Consider the following 11,289-nt stretch of genomic DNA (forward strand, 5'->3'; position numbering starts at 1 on the left):
TAGTTCTTGATTACTTTTTGATAAATAATTTGTTCTTATTGCGAAATAGGAGCACTATTTATCAATCTGTAATAAAAGACGTGAGGAAATTCTGTCTTTGAGGTGAAATACCCAAAAAGAAGTTTGTAAAAAATGAATCCGCCTCAACAATATAGAACTTATCTACAATATTAGTTTTGCCGCAAACAGGGTATTCCACATTTTAAGCACTATTCCACATCTGGCTGCTTTACTCTATACCAAAATTTAATGTTTTCCGTCCAGTTTTCTCAAAAAGTCTTTATTTCAATAAGTTTTAGACTTGCGTGTTTTTTTAACAACACGAGTGAGGAAATTTGTGTGTTTGGAAAAATGTGAGTGTGAGTGTTTTGACCCAGGAAGCAAAATTTGAATAACAAACATTGATATGGTGATTCAGACAAATATAACACAAAATGTGAAGGACTTTCTCTAACGAATGATTTTCTCTAAACACGCTGAAAGCAGTAACTTTATTAAAAGGACAGTTCAACTGTGAAGCTCTCTGACAAAGTCTCTCATGTTCAATCATCAAGAATCAAAAACTCATCTCACATTCACATGTTGCTGTGTGGTCACTAATCAGCCCGTTGCGTGAAGAATCACTAAAGCCATTTTGATTTCATCTTCAGCCCACCAACCTGTATTAGTTTAAATTCTCGCATGGTCACATACCTTCATTTTAATTTCCTGTAGGCCTTTCCTATTATTTCCCGAACGGGACGGGCAAATTCGATTGAATTCGGCCCTTTATTTCCGAGCGCCGCCGACGCCGACGCCGCCGCCGGTCACTACAAATCTATTAATTCTGCATAACGCTGTATTGAGGCAGATTAGTCAGGAAATAAGCAGAACAAATTGATCGCGAATTTAATCCAGATCCAATGTGAACGATGGTGTTTTGCCGATGGATAAATTGCGTCTTGTTATTGCAAATCGAATTTGTCAGAGACGGAATTAGTGCAATGTTTGTTATTAGTCAATGGGAATTTAGACCGCAAACCCTCAGTTAATTTCATCGCTATTTGCCCATTTTTTCCCCATTGGTCTTCAGATTATTTGATGAAAATTTCTGCGTGTCTTTATCAACAAGAACACTTTTCATTTATCCCATTTCCTATATGTTTTCTAGTGGTGTTTGTGAGATGTTCTGCCCATAGACAAATACGTTTCTATCAAGAGGCCACTTTTCGAGTGTCTCTTCTTATTCATGATCAATAACTGGAAAGGAACCAGCAAAAGCAAGCAAAGTTAACCGAAAGCGGCAACCTCGGATAATTAAAACAGATACCTCCACTGCATAGAACTAAGCGGGATTATGCAACAAAACGGCAAATAAAATCAGTTTACTGCACAAATTACAAGTTTATTGTTGGCAATGGAAGGCGATCGCTCGGGGCAAATGCTCTAAGCTATCGCTAAAGAGGCGAGAGTAGAGCAACGGCTACAGTAGGAAAAATCGTCAAATTTAAGCAAAAATACTCTTATAATTATTAATTTGTTTATTGACCTTAAGAAGATTGTTCATCCAATTTCACTGGAAAAAATTTAAATTGATTAAATGAGAATTTTGAGTGCTTGAGTTGAAATTTATTAGCCAGACCGACCTAATAAGGATTTTGCATGAAATTGCTCTCATTTCTGGAGAAAGGTACTCCAGTGGACGCGACGTTTTAGTCCATTTAAGTAGCTGGCGAAGCAAAAAATAAAAATCTTCTGGCCTTCTAAAGGGTGACAAGTAACGAACGAGTTTGTTAAGAGATGGAGAGTTGGAGAAAATAAGAAAGTAATTATTCACTTATGCAGACAGTCTGGAAATAGCGGTTGGCGGTTGTACGATCGAGGCCTATTCGGAAACTTTATCAAAGCTCAGGAAGTAATTCTAGTGTTAAGTTTCAGACGCGAAGTTGTTTTCTCTTTTGGAAATTTGCGAGTTACCAGGTACGTAGGCAAAAGCCCCGAGTGCAGGTAAATTTAGGGCAAAACTTTAAGGCGAAACAATTGTAATCATTTCTGTAACCGCGAGATTCGATTCATTAGCTCCGAAGCCTGGGAAAAAAACCCGCCGGAATATATTCCTGTGGCCTTATTATTGCTGACAGAAATCGCGACTGATATACATCATCGGATCAACCGTTCTGATGTTATATCCTTCAGTAAATATAAGGACAAGGCGGTGGCACAAGGTGCCATAATTTAGGATTAGAGTCAGCCCTCTGGGTAATTTATATAAGGAAAATTTTAATATCGAACAGATGTGTCGCTCCACAGCGTGAAAACTCCTTGCGTGGCAGCCCTGACACAGATGCCTAGAACTTTTTGCGATTTTTCACAGCCAAACTAAGCGATAAGCCCTTATTACGCCAATTAGAGGCTGGGTATTTGGGGTGCGACAAACAACCTGTGAAATATTTACGGATTTTGCGGAAACTTATTAAAAACGGGCCCCGTAAAGTTAAATAAGCCAAAATTAAGAAAGCCGTCTCGAAGTCATAAACACGTTATCTGGGTGGAGCCGGCCCCGTTTTTTACCAAGGGCGATTTTCACCCGAAAGGTTTTACTTAGGTTACTTTACGTAACCAAAAAGTATCATTTGTGCTTTGATTTAAAACTTGGAAACCAATTTTTTTTAGTTTATACAGAGTGATACAAAATTGTAACAGTTGAAAATCGAATTTCAATGTTGTTATTAAGCATTATTTTGAATGTATTCCATATTTAATTGGTAGCATATTGGAGTACAGCGTTCAAACAGAAAAATTACGATCTTTGCTTCAAATTACGAACATTTTTCATATTAAAAAAGTTCTCTTCTACAATTTTTTGATGAAAAGTCAAAGCGGCAATGATGTTTTTGGTCATCAACAGATAGTTACAGGTGGATAGCCCTTGTCAATAATAACAATAATTTGTCAAACTCTGACTTACTTTGAATTTCCTTTCACGAATTCGTGGATATACGATTAGTTCAGGGGAAATGCTACAATAACATAGCAGAAGCTGGAAGAACTCCTGCCAAGAAACGTTGGAAGATTGGCTCCAGGAAGATAGTGGACGACAATTGATGTTCGGGTTCCAGACCCAGAGGAACAAGTATTGAACATAACTGCAGAAGAGCCTTTCAGGGGTACTCAGATCATTGCACAACTGACACTTTCCCATGCACCAAATAAATACCGGCTACATTTCTACCACGCATGTAAGAATGTAAGATCACATTAAACCAATGGATTACTGAACACCGGTACAAATTGAGAAGGAGTTAGTTAATCGAATACGAGAAGCTGCACAGGCACTTGTTTGGAGTTACAGACTCGTATGTATGTTTTTGTCATTTGTAAACAAATTAATAATTAGAGGTTATGAGTTTCGAAATAGGTTCCGTCGTTCAACGATTCCTGTTGAATTTATCGTTTATCTTTGTCTATCTTATTGTCACTTTCTGTATAATTCAATGGTTACCGGATTTTTAAATAATTACGAAGCAACAACTATTTACGTAATGTTAATTAGGCAGATTACCTTGAAAAGTATTGTTGCCGTTTTTCTAATATAGTTTTTTGCAAGTTTATCAGTTTTTAATAACAATTAATATTTTTTCTGTACTCCTTAAACACCGCCAGACAACACCTACAGAGGAATGACGCCAATTTTGAAACGCCCTGTATGTCCACGCCTTCATATACAGGGTGTATTTAGATGTATTAACCGGGATGGTTATACGGGTCACGGGATGTTCGATTAAGCGAAAACGACCCTTTGATATAACCTAAAAAGGCTTAAATAGTTTGCTTATTTTTCCAGTAGTAAGGAAGTTGAGAAAGCTGCGTACGGTGCCTAATGCTTCCTGAATATACTCTGATTTTGATGAGTTATTTAATTAAATTTCCAAAGGAAAGCCTAACTCATAAATGCCTTGTTAATCTCAAAGAAAACCTTGAAATTTTTTATTTGATTAATAAAGGCGATTTATTGAATATATCAGCAGTCGCAGCATTCATACATGATATACAACAACTAACAGAACAAAAATTACTCAAAGGACGTTTTTGTATCACCAGATGTTGCAACAATCTCGGAAGACACTTAAAACACTCGCTTCACACCGACCTGAGACACCTATCTGCTTTGCTTTAAAAATTAGTTAAAGTCAAGAGGATCTATCAATGAATAAACACCAAGAAAATTCAAAATATAATTCAGAAACGTTAACAAACTATGAAAACATTCAAGACAGTTGTTGACCGAAAAATGGGATGAAAGAGAATTGAAACAAACTGATTCTTCTTGGTTTAAGGCTCTGTAATATGTTGGTGTATTCTGAGGCCAAATTTTGCTTGTAATCGATGAATCAAAAGTATTTAACAAATTTAAATATTTTCTAACTGGGTGAATCCTAAAAGATACTAAATTACCACACAATCATTGTCAGGAATAACTAGAACCAAACTTGCGATCGTTTCAATATTCGACTCAGATTTTTGTCCACATGCAACATTGGGGACTCAATTTGCTCGAAACTTTCCATTTTTGCAACTCACCAAAAATTATCCAGCATATTCAATTAGTTATTGAATAATGCACACAGTGTAAACCCCAACATGGAATAAGCAAGTAAAATCTCTCCTAAGGTAGCGCCCGAGCGAGATGATTCCAAGTTAGCTAACTTTATTAGCAATAAACTAATTACGAAGATTATACAGCCTATCAAAGGAAAAGCAGACGGATTAACAGTCGGGCTGTAAAACTTTAAAATATCATTATTTTTGGCTGTTGATTTTAACAACTTTCGCAGCCATTTCATGTTGAGGGCTTTGGCTGATTGAGGCCAACGTCATTCAGTATTTAAACGTGAAGCTTAAAATATTTTATACAGGATGTCGTCAAAAATGTACATTTTACACCTGTGCTTCCTGAACAATGTTTTTCAAGTTACTGTAACGGCAGAGCGGAACCTGTGGGTTGGCCTCCTTGTTCTCCCGACTTAAACCCATTTGAATTTTTAACTGTGGCGACATCAGAAACCTTTGATTTACGCCACTCGGGTTTAATAGAGTTGCGAAAGAAAGGCTGAAAAGTAGGTACAATAAAGGCTTCTCTGGTCGCTTTTCACTTAATAGCTTCACTATTGGTTTATATTCCATAATTAAATAGTTTTGTCGCAATATTCGGTGTCGTAGAATCCGAATAACCCTGCAAATTTGACTTGTTTTTCATGTGTTCCGTTTCGCTTGTTCTGCCAATTTTCAAGTTTCGTCACTGCGCTTTGCTAATATTTGCACTTCCAGGTCTTAGACACTGACTAGCTAAAGTGCTTTAAAGCTATTTAATAAAAACCGATATTTAGAGGCAGGGACCCGGACCGGAACCGATATGGACCCAAAACCGAAACGGAACCGTTTTTTTTTGGACCGGCACCGTAACGGAACCCATATTTGATATTAACACACTGTTAGGTGCAGAACCGGAACCAAAATATTTTATTTCGGTTTTTTCGGTGGTTTTTCGGATCTGCTTGTACCGTTTGAAAGAAATTACTGCATATTTTACAAGCAAATGAAAATAATCATTTATCCTCCTGCAAATGAGTATAAAATTACGTTTCTGTGTTCTGGTGAGCGGCGGTGTACTATTGAGTATTAGTATATATTGAGTAAGTAAGTATTAGTATATATTAATATTAGTATTAGTATATATTGAGGTACTATGTACCGACAAGGGGTCGGCACTTCTTTTATTTAGTTCCTGGAATCGTTTTAATAATCGGCGCCGCGACGCCGTCAAAGGGAGGATAACTTGAGTACCTAATATCCTACCGATTAATTGCCTCCTCACAGCACAGTGCGCCTGCGCAATTTGGAAATGAAAAAGTTGGCATCCTCAACATTTACAAAACAAAAATAACTCTACACGGTTACAATCTATGCGCTTACTGATGCCTACAATTATGGGTCGAAAAATAACAAATGTTGCTCACGAGCAGTTTGAATTCATTAACATAGAAGATAAATCTGTTTGCAAATTGCGTAAAATGTCAATAAAGGTAGCTAATTAAGTTTTGTAAAGTTTCTTGATATAAGATATTTTTTGAGGAGGGTACGTAATTGTGTAAAATGTCATCATCTACCATTAAAAAATCATATAGATAAATACTCTAGGCAGCCGGAATTAGAACATTTTAATACATTGCTAAGGGCAAAATTAACATATATTACAAGGCTATATTACCAAATTTCCCCGTATCTGCCTGGCAATATTTCATTCGTTAAACATTTTTTTTATTTTTTCTAATTTTGAGTAAAAATAGTGAATTATGTATGTTTTATTAACTGTTAATTTGTAAAACTGTAGCAACCGGTATCTTTTCATCACCAGTTCGCACGATTTTATTTTTCGCAATTGGTTAAGAAAAGTAGAACGTTTCGTCATTGTTATCAGTTTTGAAATGTGTCAAAAGTGTTGACTTTATCAATCAAAATTGGAAAAAATATTTTTTATTACTACTAACCTGAGTCACTATTATTTACTTTACTCATAAATACTCACTTTATATGTCAAAACAATAAACTTAATTAATTAAAATTAGAAAAAAAAACTGTGCGCGTCTCGTAAAATCACTATATTAACGCCCAAAAATACGAACGTTGTATAATACATAATCTTGTATAATACAACAAGCAAGGAAAAAGATAGTGAGATTCCTAATTAGAGTATCTTTGTCCTCGTTCGTTGTTACACATAGATTTTGGAACCAAAATGAACCAAAAAAAAACCGGAACCGGAACGGAACCGAGTTGGAAATTATTTTCTAAACCGGAACCGTAACGGAACCGAAATTTTCAATTTTGCCTTGGACCGAAACCGGAACGGAACAGTTATTTCGTATCGGTCGGGGTCCGTGTTTAGAGGCCTTAAGTATGTGCGTAGAGGGCGACAGTACATTTAAAGAAGTCCGCTTTTCCAGACACCTTATACATTATAAAGATTTTAATGGTAACCTGAGAAAATGTTTTAATTAACCTGCAAAAATTCTTACCTTCGGTGACTAGTAGTGATCATAGTAATTGAACACTTGTCTGCACATGCCTCTTAGAGGAATCTCGCCCTCTCCACACTTGTTCACAAATTGATAGCCCATTTTGGTGAAATTGCGAGGCAAATTGTTGGGTGCACCCTGTATTTGCAGCGCAATAAAAACAGCAATTAGAAAAATTACTTTTACTAGCTTTCCCATGGTCAGCAGAGGTCTCCACCACAATCGCGGTTAAAAATATTGAATCGCTTTTATCATGTACTACGACAGAGCTAATAATGATTTGTTTGTGTTACAGCACTAACGATAAGAAGCGATTTGTGTGTGAATATTAAATACGCCACAATAATTGGTCATGCTTTATTATAGACTGGCTGGAATCCAGGCGGGTTTGAATGAACTCACACCAACTTGCTACTGCGAAATTTTGCTCAACTTGGGATGATTTATGAATATTATTGACCTTTCTTCCCGTAGAGGCAGTGATTGAGCTTTTCTTAATCAGTGTTAAATTATTAAATAAACTCTGGCCACATGGTGTGAGTGGCTTGACATCGTCAATCACATGCATCTACTTAATCTTGTTAAGATTTGACGAGGCTTAATAAAAATGCTGTTGTGGAAATTCCCGACCATTTAATTCCAATTAAACCCGGTCGAGCATGAGCAATGTGTTTCGGTGAATTTATGAATGAACGAATTACTAAATATTAATCTGGCTGTCTCTGGATGTGGTCTGGATATTCAATGTCAGACGGCTGTGCAGTTAAAAAATTGATAAAAAAATCGGTCGTTTTATTTTGCATTACCTTATTTACAAACACCTTGTATAAAACTATCTTAAGTAACATAATTCACTTAGTGGCATGTGAACAGCGACTGATTCATAAGCTCTTAGACTACAATAAATAATAATTTAATTAATATGTACAGCTCGGAAGATCCTCGCTCGGCCAGGACATCCTTTGGGTCGAATTTCTAAAAAGTAAAAACCTGGTCAAAACCAAACAAACAAACAAAGCAAATAGCTGAACGATGACAAATGAACTAAAAATACCGTCTGACCCTTTTGCTGAATGAAATCCGAGTCGAATACATTTTCATAATTAGCGTATTTGATTCATTAATTTTATCGGGAGGTTCAGAGGTTGCACATCCTCTTTCGTAATTTCGGCCAAATGTTGGAAATTTCCTTTCAAATTTTTTTATCGGTCAAAGCATTCAAGTGATCTTATAGTTTCAGGCGAATCTGGGTCACTTCTAATCACTTGGGCAAAAAAACTCCTAATTTGATCCAAATCGCATGCAAACGTTGAAGCGAATTTCAGTTCTGACTTTAAACACTGATTTTGTTTATTAAATTTGGCTTTTTGCAATCGGTTGTTTCTAACGCACGAATTCTCTCAAAATGATATCGATTGGACGTTTCATAGTGCAAGCACAAGTTTTTCGTCGTGTCAATTAAGAAACTATTTTCAAATTGGAAATTTGATTGTAACCAGCGTTTTTGCGCGACTTTTCAGGTGTAAATTGATCTAATTATAATGAGCCAAAGTTGCTAAAAACTACATTCCACAAAAGAAATTTCCCTAAGTGCAAGATAAACTCATTACATTTCAGTGGCAATAGTTTTGGATTCCAATTTTTACCATTTAAAACATTTTTTAGACTAATTTGCCCAATTCGAGAAAATTTCACATGTGTGCAACATATGAGAAGATTGCGCTTAAAATCTAGCATTAAAAAATACTATCTTGCGCGAAAATAAGAGAATAAAAAATATTTAGTAGCTTGCTTTCCGTTAATAAATACACTTGCTTAAAATCCTCATCATTTCGGAGAGATAAGAATTAAAAACATATTTTTATTATTTATTTTATCGTTATTTTTTGTTGGCAGCTTTAAATATTTTCTGCTAATTTTGTCCTTCACTTTTTTGAGATTAATATTTTCAGTTGCCTCATATACGCATATTGCGGTTGCTAGTAAATAAAATAGTCAATTGTGACTATAAATCTAGGATTTCTAATACAGAAGCCAAATCTATTTCAACCCTCTTGAAAATTGCTCTAAAAATTGCACCCCCCGAAAGAAATCGAACTTTTTCCTTGCAATTCGATCCAAAGCACCACTTTTCCTAACTTAAATAGAAAGTAGGTAAACCTTAAGAAGCCGAGGAAAGTAAAATATTGAAATTTTCAGGCTGAATTACATTGCATTTATAGAGTATTTACATTTGCAAGCATTTTTTGAAATTAATCGAATAGAAGAACGATTAATATTCACAGTTTTCCAAATTAATTGAAAAAGAAAAAAACAAAAACACTTGTATTGATAAAACCATTTCTAAATACCTAACGTTAAAGCAAGATGGTTAAACATTTCTTAAAATATTGTTGGAATTAGTATAAAATATAGAAATCATTGTTGGATTTTCTAGCTAAATTATAGTTAGAGAATTGAAGCGAAAATATATGTAACTCATCAAAAATGCAAATTTCAAATCGAAAACTACTTTATTCACAATTTTCCTCCAAAACTAATGTGTTTAGAGACAATAAATATGGTTCTTAGATCAACGAAGTAGCGTGTTTTGAGACATTAAGAAGGAAGTGTCTATCTAGACGGAGTTAAATCATATTTTCGATTTGCTGCATTTGACTTAAAACAAATAAACTGTTTAAAGCTGAAAATGACCGTTCTAAACGAAATGAAAGAAATACGTTCCGGTTAATTTCAGATTGAACTGCAATAATGGACTAATTTCAAAGAGTGAGTCTGGATAATTTTTCATTTTCCAATTCGAGTACTGAAGCCAAAAAGAATTGGCTAAACTTGCGTCTTTTTGCGTTGACCTTTTCTTATCACTTTTTTCTTCTCCGGGCTGATTAGCCGTAAAAATCTGCAGCTGAGTGCTGTTAGGGACAATTATCGAACCGTATGCAATCCGAATAAGTTAGGCATTAATAAGTCAGAGATAAATTATTTCAGGCTTCAATTAGAGGAAATATCTAACAAGAAGAAACTAAAGTTGGTTCTACTTGAAACTGAAAAAAAATAAAAATTCAATAGCTTGTTGCTTAAAACCCAGGCGATAGTCGTAAAATCCTTAACTTTTCCCTGACTCGATTGCCATTAAATAAAACCGATTTCCTCATTCACGAACGTGGCTAGCATCGGTTGTCGTATTCGCACACATACGAGTCTATGTGAGATGCACGATGGCCTGCGTGTTGCCACGTTCCAACTTGACACCTTCACAGCTTAAAATATAGATCCGTTTTGGTAGTGACAAATACTTTTACTTCTGGTCTTCGTTTTGACCAACAAATTAGCGAGACAACTATGCGATATCCATCGATCCTTAATTAAAAACAAAACTTTTGAACATATTTATAAGCGTTAAAAATTTACGTTAAGTTTTGATGGTTTTTTTTTTCTAAGATAGTCGGTGCTGGAAATGTTGGTATGGAAAAAAGCATTGCTTTGGACTGAAAGAGATTTGCGCCATTAGTGAGGGTTTTTTGGGTATATTTTTAATTCAGGTTTTGTGTCAATTTTCACACACATTTTCTCCTAAACTCCCAACTTTAGCAGTTTGTTGTGCTGAATACGAAATTAAACTTTCGGCAAAACACCAAATTAATGGTTAACATTGCATACATTTTCAAGAGGGTTTCTTATTTAAAAGCTTTTGTTGTAATGTCGAAACTATTTCTTAATTTCATAGATAGATGAATCATCACGCAGCATCTTAGGCTTTCAGCTACCGGAAAGCATTTTATAGTTCTGACCAGTTTGATTTGGATATTTGCTGCGTCTTCCAAATCGAAAACGGGATTTTTTTTCTGCTCCGGAGAATTATTCCGGCTCACGACCGAATGGAAATAACGGTGATCAACTATGCAAAATCCTGCTCGAAGGACCAAAACCGCGATTTTCTGACCGATTGTCTAAATATGCAAACAACGAATTTTTCAAAATATATTGGCTATTGTTTGGTCATCATATTGCTTATACAGGGTGTTTTTGCTTTTGACGTCTTCAGTTTTTCAAGAGGAATGTCTTTAAAATATTGGTCGTTTTGTTATAGTTGTACGTAAAACTGTTGCGGTATGAGTTTCTTAGTTTTAATTGCTGGTATTTGCAGAATAAAACCAATTATCTGTTTTGCTTAAGAATTTGCATTTTGTGTACTTTTGCTTGTGATAATTCGCTAAACAAATCCGCGTATAAG

The 11,289-nt window shown here is 35.3% G+C and overlaps 2 long non-coding RNA genes across 2 annotated transcripts in view; both read right to left on the reverse strand.

The window, feature by feature from the left end:
* Positions 1–1,251, reverse strand: part of LOC125504327 — a 3,790-nt gene extending 2,539 nt beyond the window's left edge. Inside the window, exon 1 of the long non-coding RNA XR_007281440.1 lies at positions 694–1,251. This is a non-coding gene — a long non-coding RNA (uncharacterized LOC125504327). The remainder of the gene's footprint in view (positions 1–693) is intronic.
* The window catches only part of LOC125504325, a 21,287-nt gene extending 10,007 nt beyond the window's left edge, over positions 1–11,280 (reverse strand). Inside the window, exon 1 of the long non-coding RNA XR_007281438.1 lies at positions 7,056–11,280. This is a non-coding gene — a long non-coding RNA (uncharacterized LOC125504325). The remainder of the gene's footprint in view (positions 1–7,055) is intronic.
* Positions 11,281–11,289: the final 9 nt, after the last annotated feature.

This window comes from Dendroctonus ponderosae, unplaced genomic scaffold (assembly GCF_020466585.1).
Source record: "Dendroctonus ponderosae isolate FM_Combo_2020 unplaced genomic scaffold, Dpon_F_20191213v2 Dpon_F_20191213_1, whole genome shotgun sequence".
Taxonomy (NCBI): Eukaryota; Metazoa; Arthropoda; class Insecta; order Coleoptera; family Curculionidae; genus Dendroctonus; species Dendroctonus ponderosae.